Source organism: Diadema setosum, chromosome 7 (assembly GCF_964275005.1).
Source record: "Diadema setosum chromosome 7, eeDiaSeto1, whole genome shotgun sequence".
Taxonomy (NCBI): domain Eukaryota; kingdom Metazoa; phylum Echinodermata; class Echinoidea; order Diadematoida; family Diadematidae; genus Diadema; species Diadema setosum.
This window is the reverse complement of record NC_092691.1, coordinates 12,804,376-12,821,711: the sequence shown is the minus strand read 5'-3', so window position 1 is coordinate 12,821,711 and position 17,336 is coordinate 12,804,376.

Genomic DNA, 17,336 nt, shown 5'->3' with positions numbered 1-17,336 from the left:
AGCATATTTCACACCTGAATGAGCCTAAATGACCTTTCCAGATTAGGTAGCTCATTGAGTGATCACTTACTCCACTGTGTGTAACACCATGCGATTTGATCATCTCAATGCTATTTGTTAACATAATGATCTATTAAAGAAGCTGTTCTGTTTGTTATTCTTGTACATTCACGATAATTGACGAAATACAAAGAATAAATGCTATTAATCTGTTTGTACCGTTTCACAACATAGTCATCTACCTCCTTACTAATGTCGAGATTTATATCTCCCATAACAATCAGATGACAATCGATGCTTTCGGTGAATTCTAAGAATTGTTCATATTGATCTAAAAGATAACACTTAGAGTTCGGAGGTCGACACCAATTTGTTAGTAATATAGGTTTGGAATTTTTGATGCGTAAAAGAATAGGAATGGCTTCCAAATCAGAAATAGGAGAGTCATTCAAAAGATCAAATTCTAAACTGTTATGCACATAAAATGTTACACCACCACCAGACCTGTTGCGATCTTTACGAACAATGTTATAACGAGGAATCTCAATTTCACTATCATAAATTGAATTATCAAGTCTTGTCTCATTGAGAGACGAGAACATGTATGTCGTTATATACTCATCAATGTGTTTTGTCAGGCTAACAATATTCAATTGAACAAATTTCAAACCTTTAACGGAATCGTACAGTTTTGGTTGAGACCTAATTTCAGGTTTCTAACATTTTTTTTTGTGAGATAATGAGAAACCTCCTATGAAATATGAAAGAGCATGTAATTCTATGAGGAATTCAACGTTTATTTGATGAAAATTGGTTTTGAAATGGCTGAGATATCCAAAAAAGAGCGATTCTAACAAAATGTGGGACCCACACTTTATTACAATCACTTTGTTTCACTTTGTTTTTGGATGTTTCAGTCATTCCACACCCGATCTTTATCAAATAAACTTTGAATTCCTCTTAAAACGGTATGCTCTGTACTATTTCATAAGTACTTAATTGGTATCTCGCAAAAAGTTAAAAGCCCAATTCTCATCTCTACCAATACTGTACCATCCCTTTAACCGAGAGCTTGTTATACACCATAGTTTCGACTGAATTGGGTAGGGATTGAGCATCAGTTTGTCCTTCTACATTAACATTAATTTCATCATTTTGTTCACTATGATTTTCGATATCTGATTCATAGAATGGTAAAAGTTTCATGATACGCTGTGGGCATTCCCATCCAGTGAAATGATGAGAAGCATCATTGTATAAATGTAGTGGCACACTAGCACACGTGACATGTATACCCATTGATTACAAGATATGCACAAGAGACCTTTTTGACCTGCTTTGACAGCACATTTGCATAAAACACAAGGAAAGTTGATAACCATGAGAAAATACGAGGGGGAAACTCATACACAGACACACACACACACACAAAAAAAGTACGTATAAAGCGTAAAAGGGAGAAAAAACTGACTCAGAAAAATTGATTATATTCACAAAGTTATTACTTTCGAATAAAAAGTGATAAGTTGATATCAATATACAAAACAGCTACAACGTAGTCAGAAAGTCACATCGCTTTAGTGAAGCGTGAATATTATTTTGTGACTCAACAAACAATACTACTTAAAACATGATGTCCGACTATCTCAAACGTATATTATACATAGGCTTACGCATATTTGGCTGGAACAGAATTTGGCGAGTAGGCTGTATTGCTAGCCTGCAAGGCACATTCAACGAAACCGTGCATTATCTAATGACATAACGTTGTTACAAAGGTTGTTGACCTCTTGCTATATAAAAGCGGAGCAGAAATAGACTTACACGTCTAATTCGACCGTATATTGTCTATAAACTAAGGCACAAATTTTACTTGAACGAAAATTGGGCAAATAGGCTGCGTTCAGTAGCCTGCAAGATATGTCATACATTCAAAGAAAGCATGTATTATCTATATCATAGGTTGATACACATGGGGTATTGACCTCTTCCTATTAAGCAGAGCAAAAATAGGCTTACACGTCTAATTCATCTGTATAATGTAAACTAACAGACAAATTTTGCTTGAACAAAATCGGGTAATAGATCGTATTGAGTAGTCTGCAAGACATGTGCAGTCAATTGCTTTGTTAGTACGAAAAAACAAAACCATGTATTATTTATATCATAGGTTGATACACATGGGGTATTGACCTCTTGCTATTAAGCAGAGCTAAAATAGGCTTACACGTCTAATTCAACCGTATATAGTAAACTAACACGCAAATTTTGCTTGAACAAAACGGGCAATACATGGTATTGAGTAGTCTGCAAGACATGTACAGTCAATAGCTTTGTTAGTACGAAAAAACAAAACCATGTATTATCTATATCACAGGTTGATATACATGGGGTATTGACCTCTTGCTATTAAGCAGAGCAGAAAGAGGCTTACACGTCTAATTCAACCGTATATAGTAAACTAACACGCAAATTTTGCTTGAATAAAATCGGGCAATAGATTGTATTGAGTAGTCTGCGAGACATGTACGGTGAATTCAATTCAATTCAGTTCCATTCAATTCAATTCAATTCAATTTAAGTCAAGTCAATTCAAGTCAATTCAATTCAATTCAATTCAATTATTTTCATTCTTTTTTTTTTCCCAACAAAACATAACACAGAATAAATCAGGAATTACTGTACATCATAAGCATATGCGTTCAACTGTGCAAAGAATAAAGGATAAGGATAGCAAGATCTCCTGAAGCCATTTGGGCGCCATACTGTTACCCGCAAAATCTTTCAGGTGGACCACAGAACATCCTTTCCAGAAACTCGCGGTCATCAACATGGAATCCTGAATGAAACTACTCTGATCCGGTTTCGGTACCCAGAGCTCTGGCTGGCAGTAATAAAGGGCTCCCTCTAGATTAGCCCCTGGTCTGATAGAGGGGAAGTGCGAAGCATCTTCTTAAGCCGTTGCAATAATGCACAATCATTTCCTTTCCATTAAACTGTTCACATCACTTTTCTGACAATGGCTGCAGTGTGTTCCTAAGAAGTAGACATACCCTAGTCACATATGACAATTTTCATTTTCAATTTGAACCTTTAAAAATGTTATTACGATTTGTTTTTATGCATCTATATACATTCCAAATTCAAGACTTCAATGATTCTCTAGAGCCACGTCCACTTTTATTGCAAGGAGGAAAAAGAAGAGAACTGAAAAAAAAAAATGAATAGAACATTAGAAATTTAAAAGGCTCAAATACATGACTAATTCCCTCTTGATTTTTTTCTCGAAATAATGACAATATAAACTTTACTTTTCATAAATCATTTCAACATGTTCAAAAAATAGTAGAGTAGACTTCTTACTGCATTCCACTTTGCAGTCATTCTAAACGAAAGTATGATGAATTGTTCGGTTGAAATATGTAGAATGTAATTCACTCGTCGTGAATGTTTCTGAAAAATTGTCAACGTTTCTTATTTTATTACAGCTTTTAGACACTGAAACGCTTTTATCTGTCTAATTCACAAGGTGATCGATTTATCAATCAGTTTATTAATGAGATGTAAATCAAATACGATATCTTCATGGACTTTTAGTTTAAAATCAAATTTACTCAAAGTTTGTGGTGACTAGCATTTCGTTCATTTTTTTTTTCAGTTAGCACTTGACTACTTTATCCTTTTATTCACACTCTAAGACAGCTGTACATAGCACCACGTTATCTTAACGCTATGTGGCTTGCTACAAAGTTTTGAAGATTTCCCTTCGAGAATACATCTCTCTCGGTCGTGATGGAATAGCAGTCGGTCACCTCATGCTAAGGATGTCGCCTCTCTGTGCCACGGGGACTGATAAGAGCACACTGTCGACTGTAGAGGTCGCATTGGACGAACGTCACGCTGCCTCGACAGTTCCCGGAGACTTTGAGCACTCAGGTAATAGACAACTTCCTCTCTGCTCCTGTCGCTATGGCAACGGCTTCCTCTCGCTGCTGACGATTGCGAGTACATGTATTTTGACTGATGTCACAAAGCAGGTTTGTTTCCCCTCCCCCTCACGTGCCTCTTTCCTCTTCCCTTTGGAGGGGAGTTGCGCTGTTACAGGTAGGTCACTTTCTCCCCTCCCTCCATGTTGCAACTAATAATGAACAATGATTTCTCGTTTTTGCTTAAATATTTTCCTACAAAATGAAAGTTTCTCACATGAACTATGAAATATATTTCCTTCACGCGTTATTCAAAGCGATCACAGTAAATAAGTTTACAACCCCCCTTTTTTCAATATTAAGACGCTCGCCAAAACTAATCATTTGATCCAGGTCGCTCATCTGCATTAGCAACTACTCCCCACATTAGGGAACATCAGGTGTTCCTCTTTCTCGATTGTGGTTCTAGATTTAAACAAAAGGTCCCTTTACTCCATATAATTACATTTTGAAAACGATGTCATTTCAGGACCTCTTAGATTCCTTGTTTTTAACTTTGATATCTCGTAGGTCTGCATCATGGCATCATCAGGGACATCATGGCTAAAATATTTCGGGTGATATTCGTTATTTCGAAGGTTGCCTATGCCAGGATGTTCGTTAGTCCGAAAATGAAAAAAAAAAAAAAAAGGTTCGTTAATCCGAAAAGAAAATAAGGTTCGTTATTGCGAAGGTTCGGTTATCCGAAAAAGAAATACGGTTCATTTTCCAAAAATGAAATAAGTTTCTTTATTCCGAAGGTGCGATAATCTGAAAATGAAATAGGGCTCGTTATTCTGAAGGTTTGATTGTCCTAAAAAAGGTTCGTTTTTCCGAAACAATGGGAGGGCGTAGTGAAGAGGGGGGGGGGGGGGGGCGCCTCTGGCGTACTGGTGGGGTGTGTTTTTTTTTTTTTTTTTTTTGGAGGGGGGAGGAAGAATTTACAAAAGTGGTTTCTTAATAAAATATTGCGTTGTATTTTTCAATTCTTTTTTTTTAAATATAACACGTATTTTTCCTACTCGCTTCGTTTTCGCGCAATATGTTATAAGAGGATGGAAAAGAAGCTACATTTGTACAATGGTGGGCCTTGGGTCAAGACATCTTTTTTCATGAGATAATGATTCTTGATCTACTTCACTTGCTGATGCAACACAAGCTTTTCAACGACAAAAACAACAATCAATGTATCATCCTCCGCTGAGACTATATCTCCCAATTTTGGGGTAATGTTTAGATTATTTTTTTTCAACTTCAACGTCGTATTTGTTAAAAAAGATAATACGTTTTCGGAATAACGAACCTTTTGTCATTCTCGGACTAACGAATCTTCGGAACAACGAACCCTTTTTTATTTTCAGACTATCGCACCTTCGGAATAATGAACATTATTTCATTTTCGGACTAACGAACCCCCCTTTTTATTTTCGGACTAATGAACCTTTTTGTCAGTCTCGGAATGACGAACCTTAATTCATTTTCAAACTTATGAACCTTTTTTTCATCTCGGAATGACGAACCTTATTTCATTTTCGGATTAACGCACCTTCGGAATAACGAACCTTCGGAATAACTGAACTTTCGGAATAACGAACTTTTGGAATAACGAGCTGTACCCAACATTTTGTCCTAGGACGTAAGCATTTGGCAAGACCCGAACTCGGACCTCCGTTTGAATGTCGAGAGTATTATCAGCCTCACGCTGAACTCCTGGATACTATTAACTATTAAACTGGCTGTGATCATATATTTCTCCTGAAATCGACATTTTTGAATGGGATTTATGAGAAATTTAATCAATTTAATCAGTTTGATTTGCTTATAATGACTTGACACTTTAAACTTTTTCTTGCTCTCTCTTGTCAATGTCCGACAGGACAAATAGGCACCACACATGCATTTCTTCTTTCCCCCTCATGTTCCCATGCTCTCTTTGTAAAATACCACCCCCAACTCCTATCAAGTATCATTAAAACTATTTGCAAGCATATGGATTGTGTTCACGTGGGTTGCAACGATTTTCAAGCTTTAAGCTTATGTTGCAATTCCTTTGCGTGCTCGTTACCTTGAATAATGTAGCTCTCTTAGTGGAGTTGTATACTATCCTGTAACTACTTCTTATCAATGTATACTTATTGTATATATTCTGTCTTGGCTATATGAGATGTACTTGCATACATTTGTATCCATTCCTATTTTGTGAACACGCATGAAATTTTGAATAAATAAATAAATAAATAAATAAATTATCTTTTATACACCACAGTGCTCTGACACATTGCGTCTTTTTTTTTTTTTTTTTTTTTTTTTTAATATTCCCCAATCCGGTCCCGTCCCGTCCCCGTCCCCTTCCTTTTCTTTTTTGGTTGACAGCTGGTTGATATGCTTAATTTTTGTACAATCTATATCGTCTTCGCTTGTTTGTTTTTTCAGTCGTTTGTTCCTCAACTGAACAATGTAAGGTCTTTGCACTTGACACAGATAACCTTGCACAGAAAGGAACTTTGGAGGCAAAAATTCACGGATAAATCAGGCTGGTTTTTTTTTAATCACCGATCTGATATCATCAACATAGTTGTGGCCAGCTATGGAGAGGTGAATAAGAAGCCCGGAACATGAATAACAAATACCTTAAAATTCGCGACGAGATAACATCCAACGCCCCAGACAGTGTCCTTGGATATGAAAATCCTTGTTATTCTACGTCGCTTGTAAGGTTCTGATTCTGTAACACTATACCCCTGTGAAGACCGAAAAAGGACATGTTCAATTTTTTATCATTCATTATTTTTGTTTTTTGTTTTTTTTCTAAGTCAAGATCACACTTCTGTTGTTCATCGGATTTATGGGGAAAGAGTATCGTCACCGCAAGGCGATTGACGTCATAGACAGGTCAAGGGGGAAGGGAAAATTACAGTGAACGAAAGCTAGGATCTTAGTGAGCACCAACCTGATGTCTTATCGCACTTTTCTCTAATGTATTGTTGATACAAACCTAAAACAACTGATGAGCGGTAACGAGGTCATTGCAGATTAGCCACTTTACTGAGTCATGACACCATATAACAGTAATCATCTTTCCAAGATATTTCACGATTTATTTCATTGATATAGTCACGTGCATAAAGTATCCCACTCGACAATTCAACGAATTTCATCTTCTCTTATACAAATCAGTACATGCTTAAAGTCATTCTTTTATACTGGACCCAAACTTTTGAATAACTTTGACGACAACTTCAATGGCCGGATGATGTAGATTTGATTGAGATGGGAATTCGGATTCTATTTTTTTTTCTCTGTGTGTGTGTGTGTGTGTGTGTGTGTGATGATTAGAATCCACGTACGCAATATGAAAGCATACAATTCTTAGAGGAATTCAGAGCTGTTTTGATGAAAATGAGTTTTGAAATGACTGATATAATAATAACAGAGTAAAACAAAGTGGCCCTGATAAAGGTGGGGCCCACCTTTCATTAGTTACTATACCTCTTTGTGTTTGGATATTGCAGCTATATCGAAACATTTTTTTTTTAATCTAATAAAATTTGGATTCCTCTAAGAATTGTATGCTCTTTCATATTTCGTAGGTTTTCCATTATCTCACAAAATAATGGAAACTTGAAGTCCCATCTCAACCAAAACTATACCATTTGTCTTTAATTTAATTTAATTTAATTCAATTTGAAATTTGTAATTTTTTATTATCATTATTATTATTATTATTTTTTTTTTTTGCTTTCGGCGGATAACAATAGATATTTTTGATGTAATAATATTCGTGCTTGCACCTGCCATGACGATGGAGATGCGTGTTTTATTGTGCAGATAATAATGATAAAAAATAAACCATTTTCATAGCGCATTCTTCTTTGCTCCTTTCGATTTATTCTGTCCTCTCTCTTCTTGAACTTCGTTGTTTTGCAATGTCATTGTGATCTCTTCCTTGTACGATGCTGCGTCTTCTGTGTATGTATTCATCTGTTTTTATCTTGTTTCTTTTGTTTGTTTTTGTTTGTGGTTTTTACGTGCGTGGGCGGCAAAAGCGTGCGCATGTGTGTTCACGGTGGACTGTGTGTGTATGTATCTGTAATTATGTTTGTGTGTTTTGTTTTGTTTTGTTTTTTGCTTTTTTATAACAGTTCTTCGGTTGGGTAACACACGTCTTATCCCACATTGCCTACAGGTCGTAACATTGTTAGATTAGTCTATTTTTTTTTTTTACTTTGAAATAATTACTGCCTATAATGATTGTTTTTAGATACATATTACGTTTTGAGTGATCCACGTATTACAAGCCCTGCTTTTTAGTGGACCACTCATTTCCATTTTTACTTTTCTGTCTACCTTTCAGAGTATGCAATGTTGTTTTTTGGTTATTCTACTTATTTGTACATATTATATTCTTTATATACTTTGCTATCAGCATTGCGTTGTTGTTTTTTTTTTCGATTGATCTAACAATATGATTGTATAAGACATGCTTTGTATTTTGTTTCACTCTTTGTTAGATGAAAATACATGAAAAATTGAACTGACAAATTGAATTGAAACATCGTTCATACGCATACATACATGCATTTGTATTCATCTATGGATGGAAATAAATTGAATTGAATTGAATTGAATTGAATTGAATTGATACATACTTCAATATTCCTGATTCCATACTAACTTGAACCGTGAAAGCTTGATACTGACGATTTATGTTTGTACGAATAGAGTATATGGACATTTATATGGCAGTGTATAAAAGAAATAAAAAGAAGGCAAAATCAGTGTAGCTGCAACAGACCTGACATAATTTGATCAGTAAATAAAAAGAAAATAATGGTAAAACTACAAAGCTAGTTTTAGGTTGTTTAGGATGACTCTTTATTTGTTGATTTTTTTTTACAGTTCAATTAAACAATAAACGTATGGATGCAACTTCTTTTTTTTTTTTTTTTTTTTGATTGAAAATTTTTATTACAATGGTACCAAGAGGGTGCATTTGAATTTCTATTCTTGAATTTGCAAAAAGTTCCCTCGCCGGAGAGGAGGATCATATCCTCCCCCTGTGCTATTTTCTCTCCCTCTCCTCATCCAAGAGATTGAATATCTTTTTGCCCCTACCCCCCCCCCCCCCTTCCTTGGAAAAAAAAAAAATTGTGCGTACTAGCTACCAGGCCCCTCCTAGCCCCTATCCCGTTTGGTCTCTTCACTTCCTGAGAAAGATCCCTTTTTCAAATTTTGACTCCCTCAAAAACTTTAGTTAAGAGACTGCCTATATATGTATAATGTAATTACTTTTTAGATTGTTTATAATATGTCTTGTGAACATTGTAAATTTTCTTAAAGTCCGACCTATATTATCCGTCTTGGGATCGCCGCCCGTCCGTATAAGCGATTTGGCGTAGTCATGATATCGAAACATTTTAAGGTCAAATTAATACGCTTTCTGTAGGGTATAATAGGTAATTTGCGTGAAATTTGTAGTTGTTTTCATTGTGTTTTAAATCATTTTTGTGTTTGTTTGTTTGTTTTCGTCTTCACTGCTCGGAGGTATTCGGATAATAGAGAAGTCCGGATTAAAATAGGGGAGCGGATAATCGAGGTCGGACTGTATGATGATTTCATTTGTGCAAGATGAAAAATAAAACAGACTGAAACTTAACATGAATATGCAATTGCAATCATCCTCTTATCACCATTACTTATCACTGTTATCATCATCTTTATAAGCCCATGATATTAATATTGATGAGGTCATGACACACTGAAAAATTGTTAGTGATCGTGACAGTGTTGGTTGCGCGTGTGTTTGTTAATTTCTTGCTCTATCAGCGTGGGCTGTGAACATTAGATTTTGATTTCTACTCGCCGTGTAAAAGTTTATAGCAAAAACCATCAGCCCGATAGACACTGAGAGAATGAGAAGAGAAAATCTGACCGTAATTTGGAATGGTCTTGTGTGGCAAAGGTGTATAATTTGCTCATCTGCTTACTTATTACGGAAAATATTGAACTTGTAATCTTAAAGGGGATGGCTAGTAACTGATCAGTGGGAATCAGTGGGAATGCTGGGGGATGATTGTTCCGATCCTTGTGGGATTCATTTAAGAGTACATTATGTATCTATTGTTGTGTGAAAATTATTTGCTTCAGAATGGTCTCATATTCAAGTAATGTGCAGTTTAATACAGTTCATACAGGCATATACACAATAATCATCATCAATTATAAGCCCACCCTCTATAACTTTTCAGGTTTAGTAAACGATGAATCAGAAGCTATAACTCCCTTTCATGAGCATTACAACCACTTAATTTTAGATGAGGTTAGAACATACTGTGATCATGATATATAACACTTCTTAACCTACCTGCAATACATGAGCAAAGCTCCCAAGCAAACAAACAGAAATAGACTTTGATAAAATCATCATCACAAACCAAACCACAATCGCTCATGTGCGGTTCTTGGTGATTAAAAAAAATCGATTGATGTGTTATGTGCCAACCACAATATGCTATGTCAAACCAACTGACATTTCCCTTGCCCTTCCTTTCGAAAAAAAAAAATCACATCGAGAAGATGTAACATAGCTAGATGATAAAATTCTGTAAATTGGTGAAAGTGATAGTTTGTTCGACCTTGTAAAGAAGAAGAGGTGACCAAAGGTATGCAATGAAACGAGGCAATATGACAGCATCAGTCTCTGGTTTCTGTAAGTTGATAGGACATACTCGACTCGTATTGTACTGTCACTTAATGATACAACATAAAAATTAGCTGTAATCAGACAAAGTCATGCAAAAATAAATGAATCGCACTAAATTATTTCGATAACTACAGATATGAAAAATACAACTTCTTATTGATGAATAAGCCCTAATACTTTTTTTCTCCCAAATTATCATGAACGAGCAGGAATACTAAAAAGACTTGGAAGATTTCCATAAATAATTTGGGATTATTTGTGAATAAATGTTAAATGGACATTTCAGAGAGAGGTAAAGCAAATGAGATGAATCTGGATATTCACTGGATGTGAATTTTATATATGACTAAAGAAATTATCTTATTTTTACTGTAATCGGAGGAACGACAGACGACACAACTGGTAGTTGAAATACCAAATGCAGTGTAAAATAGGACAATGATTCAAAAATATTGTGCTTCCCTACGGAATCGTGGTTGTTCGACTCAAGTTTTTCCCCTGTCAAGAATGCACGGAATTAGGAGTTTTGATTATTAAGCGTGAAATGAGCAATATTGTACTACATGTATGGCAAAAAGTACTCCCGTCATTCTCAGTTGACTGTACTCATAATAATGTTTCGTCACTACCATGACTAACCATCTATCAGTTACGAATTTCGTCAATTATTATTGAAATAATTATCGCATAGAATGTTTGAGACCACATGAGATACACTTGTGCTACAGCACAGTATCCTTAACTCATTTGCGCTGTATTATCACAAGCTAATCAACACCTCTCCCTTTGGATTTTAAAAATTGGTCTTCGTGTTATCAGGTGCAACTTCCCTCCTAGACGTCCCTGCGGCGTGATGTCTATGTAAATCATACTTGTCGCGTGAACTCATACAGCGTTTGGCTAGTCTAGCTAAATGTATCATAAAAGTGGCATGACACGGGCAAACTTGCTTCTTTAACTGTAGGAATTAACAACTGTGAAGGACATTTTGGTATTTATAGAAGGTGAGACCCATTTTTGGGCGCACCAGGGAAATTTGGGAACACTGCCATACATCGCGCATAAACATTAGGAGCCAAATCCAAGCCCTAAATCTTACATAAGTTAGATTAAGCGCCTGGTAGTTGGCCAAAACATGGTGACGAATTTTTAGGTCCGAAAATATTGCGACAGAGTAGAACTGGTATTTTTCTGGTGGGAAGGGTGAGCATTCAGAGCGTATCAGCATTGGGAGGAAGGAGAAACAAACAAACAATCAAACAAACGGACAAACAAAAGCAAACATATAAAGAACTTGTAAACATTTGACTTTTACAATCATCAGCGATTATTATGCTTTCTGGTTCTGAAGCATTACACCAATCAACAAATGGTAAGTACTAAACATTTTTACTTTCTGTCTAAACATGCTGAAAACAGATGATTAAAAAAAATCATGAATATCAAATTGATTCCTTTCAGTTTGGAATGCAGTTTGATCATAATCGACTCTGCATAATTCTGTTCCGTGTAAAAATTAATGTTCATTTCATCGAACAGCTTAATTTTCATCGCTTACAGCAGTCATGTAGGCGAATTTGAGTGAACCTCTGAGAAATGACCTCACAGTATGTATGAATTGTTTCCTTAAAATGAGTAACATCTCCACGGCTATGGCGACAATGAAATATCTATACTTGCAAGCCTAATGAATAACATGAACTTAAACGTGGACTTTTTGACCGTCATATAACAAGCGTCAATCGAGTAAGAGCAACACCTAAGGTCTTTGTCATGTATTTCCTAAAGCAATGAGGAGGTAAAGGGAAATGAAGAAATATTTTTCGGTCATTACGTCATCATCCATCAACGCACGAGACCGCGCACCGTATGGCACCGCTTGGTTCGAATCGTCACTCACTGTAATGACCCACTTCCTTACGTTTTTTTTTCCACCTCCTCCTGATATCAAAGCCCCACTCATACATAATTAAGACACTGATTCCTCATCGAGCCCCTCCCGCGACTATGCACTTTTTTGATCCACCCTACCTCCCTCGTCATCCCTAATAAGTGTCCCTCCCCCCACGCACAAAACTTCCCGCTCTTCAGGCTGCTACGCAAGACTTAGCAACGGCACAAGTCCGCAACGCCAAACTCTCATAGCCGTGACGCATCCAGCAGTCTTTAAAAACGTGTCTTCCCCGGCAAAGCTGTCAGTCTCTTCAGGAACAGTCAACCCACATACGGGCTTACCCTCGTGGCTGAACCAAGTATCGATATCTGATTGCTACTTTAAACACGCAAAGTGGTGAAACTTTTACCATGGCAAGGTTACGAACACTCTTTCTCCTTTTCGTTATCGGTAAGTAAATGAAGATTTTCCCTCTATCTTATTGCTTTTTTTTTATTCCTTTGATTTCGTCTGCGGTAACCTTCAGTCAAGGTCTTTTGTTACAGAGCAGGCATGATATTTGAATGTTGTGCATTTGTCCTTCAGAATAAAAGAGAATACGTGGGAAACTTAAAAGCTTCTGTGAAAAAAAGCTGATTCAAAACGGAATAAAAACTTAGAAAAACAAAGTAAAAACATTGTAAAATTAAATGTTTTTATATCATTTCTGCTTCAGGACACTAGACTTAGCGATGAATCCTAACAGAACTTACATACATTGTCAATGATTCGTTCTTACCATGTCTTTGCAGAGCTTCATCTCAGGAAGTATAATATGAAGGACAATATAAACGTGTGACATCACTAGTAGCATTATTGTAATTATCATCAATGCTATTATTGTTATCATAATAGTATTATTATCAGTAGTAGCGATGGTAGTTCTAGCAATAGTGGTGGTGGTGATGATGATGGTAGTAGTAGGAGTAGTATTCTGATTACTATCATTATCGTAACAATCATTAACCACACTAAGGACTGACACATAGAAATAAAAGCATAAGAATCTTCAAGCGTCGATCGGAGACTTTCCGAGAACAAATCGGCCACACCTTATTCATTGCCTAATTAAATCAAAGGTAGATTTTAATCTCTTAATACATTGTAATGATTTTGACAAGGCAATGGGTTTATCGATTTTTTTTCCGCGTTATTGAGAGTTAATATACAACGAAATATTTATGTTCGCAAGGAAATGGAACAGACATACTTGTAAAAGTTGGAATGACACTTACCTTGTCATTTTGGCCAAATGAACGAATAGAGGATGCCAATAAAAGACGCTGAAACATCAGGAAAGATAGATAATGCATTAGTTTTTCTAAATCACGATGTCGGCGATTGCGACCATAAAGCGAGCCATCCTGGTATTGCACTTTGTTCTTGTGCTGACAATACATAATGATAAAAAAGAGCAGTTAATTATGGTTTTTGGCAAATCTACTCATGCTGAGGCGCGAACGTATTAGCCAAAGGTAAAACCTATTTTGGCAAAAGAGATTTTACCTCAGTCTTCTGGTGATTCAGTTTCCAACAATTATAGACGCGGATGGAGAGATTGGTGCACTGTGTTACATAGTTTACTTCCCATTGCTGCTACTCATTACATTTTACCGTTCAAACTTTGCTTCCTTCAGAGACTGTCTTTGAATGTGCTCAGGAGAGGGGTGGGGATTGGGCACGCACCCACTGGAACCTGAACATTGTCCCTTTGTCTGATAATACTTGCATTCTACTTCATAATATTATTCCATCATATCAATATGTTTCTATTCTTGCAGTACATGTATTTCCATGATTGCCACTGCTTTCTTTCTTTATATAACCTTTAAACGTCTTTTAACAATCTAAAAAATACCAATCACACCTGATAGCACACCTGATACCGGATTAGATTCGACGGGCTTATCAGATTCTGACTAGTATTTCCTTAACAACTGATTCTTATGTCCTCCACTGTTGATGCAATAGTTTGAAAGCAAAGTTGATAGACAATCGTTCTCACTATTTCTTCTACCTTAACAATTACTACCACTACATTGTTCCACATGTCTATCACTCTGCTGTCAATGATATCTCTACGTCTGCTACATAGTAACGGCTGCCATTAGTACGACAGATATAAGTAAAACACTGTGACTACTATACTTAATTTTATTCGCCTTTCTCTTCTACCACCTGTCTACCTCTTCCCCTCCTACCTGTCCTATAGAGCAGCAGTACGGTGTCTGCCTCTACCGCCGCAAAATGTTGTCGACTATCTTTGCAATCGTTCTTTCCCGGGCATGATATATAAGATGTTTGATAGGCTCATTTACGTTGATTACGTTGATTGAGGCTAAGCGTTGAGACTGTATTCCTCCACATCTTATAAATCATTCTTTTCAGATGATACTCATTTTATACGATATGTTAACTTGTTTTAAAAGTACTATTTTTCTACTTTGAACATTGTTCACTTAGAACTTAGTTGGTTTTGTATGACAATGTTTTTACTTAATATTCCCACATGGAACTTAACTTTATGCAGCCATCATGACTTCAGTCAATTTGGCATAAAAAAAATTGTTGACACAGCAATAAAAGAAAGGATTGACATTGCAAGTTTTGATGATAGTGGCTAATTTTGAATAAATTTAGCACTGGAAAGTGTTAGACGCTCCTAACAAGATTCAAGTCCGGAGGTAGAACTATAGGATGAGTAATGACTCTACACTACAAAATTAATCTGATTACAGTAGTCCCTTATGGATGGTTTAATTAGCATCACATGTTGATGCACCTATATTTAAACATCTTTCATCCAATCGCGAGCAGTGGTGGCACTGAGGAAGTCAGAATTAGGTACCGCAGACTGACTCACGTTAAGCGGTACATCATGTGCCGGCAGCAAAAAGTCAAACAAAGGAACGCCAGACACTTTAATACTTAATCGAACTGCTTGTGCCTGGCACCAACTCCATGAAGACCATGAGGCTGCCATTTGTGTATTTAAATCTTTGTTGTTTACAGGCATCCCGTTCTTTCAAGATGATGTGACGTGCGCAGAAATATTTGCACATTATAATCACAGAAGTAGTGGTCAAGAGACTGGAATACGAAATGAGGTCTTGTCTTGAGATGCTCAAGCAAAGCCTAAACAAATGAACTTAGCAATGCCATAGACATGTCTTATCTTCGAAAAACGGCAAACAACCATGCGATGTAATTCTATTTTCCCTTTTGAATGCATTATCAACGCCGAGAACAACTGAAAAGATCCTGTAAAATGGAGAGACAATTATTTCACGTGTTAAAAAGGCTTTCGACTTCCTAAAACCTATGAGCTGTCTTATTTTGTCACCATCTAATCCCTAAATACTCGGTCATACATCTGAATTTTCATGCTTGAGAATAAGATTTTAATTTGAATGCATCACAGTGCTTTGGCCATTAAGTGAACATTGAGGCTTACTTCCACATACGAAATATCGGTAATCATGAGCTTACTTGGCCTTTCACGTCCATCGAACAAAAGTTTAAATAAAAAAGATGAGTCATATCATGACGTCGTGTTCTGGCAAAAGTACAACTCACTGTATCATGGACCGATCAACACAGGCGTTCGATACGAGATCTATGAACGAGCGACTTTGGCAAAAGTAGTTTAGCAGACGCGTGCTTCTTACGTATACGTTTAAACCCAGAGTAGAGTTTCCTGGGTTGGAGCCAGCTTAGGCCTGGGATATCAAACTCATAAACTCGTCTCGTTCTAAATGGGGTTAATATCCTCGTCTGCAATATTGGGTCAAGAAGTGCATCACGTTTCCTTATCGTTATTTGTCTGTGAGCTTTTTTTTTTTTATTAGCTAATGAAAATGAAACTGTTCATTCATTCTCCACAATAATTTTCCATGATATCTAAATTTCCCGCTTTCAGTACTTTTTTTTCAGTAGCAAAAAGAAGAATTTAGATTGAGGATGTCTGGTAACTGTAGTGTAGGTGTTATCCACGATAATACGTAGCATATAGCTAATTCAAATGTTGTTCCTCTCAATTAATAATCACGTTTCAAGGCAATCTTGCCTCAGCTCCTTACTTTTAAATTTGCTCTCGTCATCTCTGTCGATGTGACTTAAGATTAATCAGTGATGGGACGGACTTGGTCAGTAATTGATTTATAGGAAAGGACTGGCATTACGTTCCGGAAAGAGGGCCGACTTGGAGATAAGCTAATACACTTGGCTATACTTAAATTGAGAAGACAGAACCTGCTTGTGATGGCAGGCAGAAAAAAAAAAAAAAATCGACCACGTTATCGTTGGTCGGAAATTTCACTGAAGACGAATGGAACGTAAATCTTTTTACACACTGATTTCTTTTTTCCTGAAAATAAAGTGTCAGAACATTATTGTAAGAAAATAAAGCACACTGAGGAAAAATGACTGAATACAAGTCGCATGATTCATATCGTATTGTTCTGTGGATATACAATCTTCTTTTTCAGTTGCTTCATTGCTGTGTTTTTAATAGAACATTCAAATTAGGCAAAATTAATAAGATCAATTATTCTACAGACAAAACATCGATGCATTTACAAGAGTGACATCATGAAGTCTACTCCTTCTTGACTCCACAGCATTCTGCGTGACTGTCCATGCTGATGAGGATTCCGAGGAAGAAGAGGCAGCTGCGGGGGCACAGCTGAACAACTACCCGTTCATGGGCCAGATTCGCGGGGACAATGTAGACCCG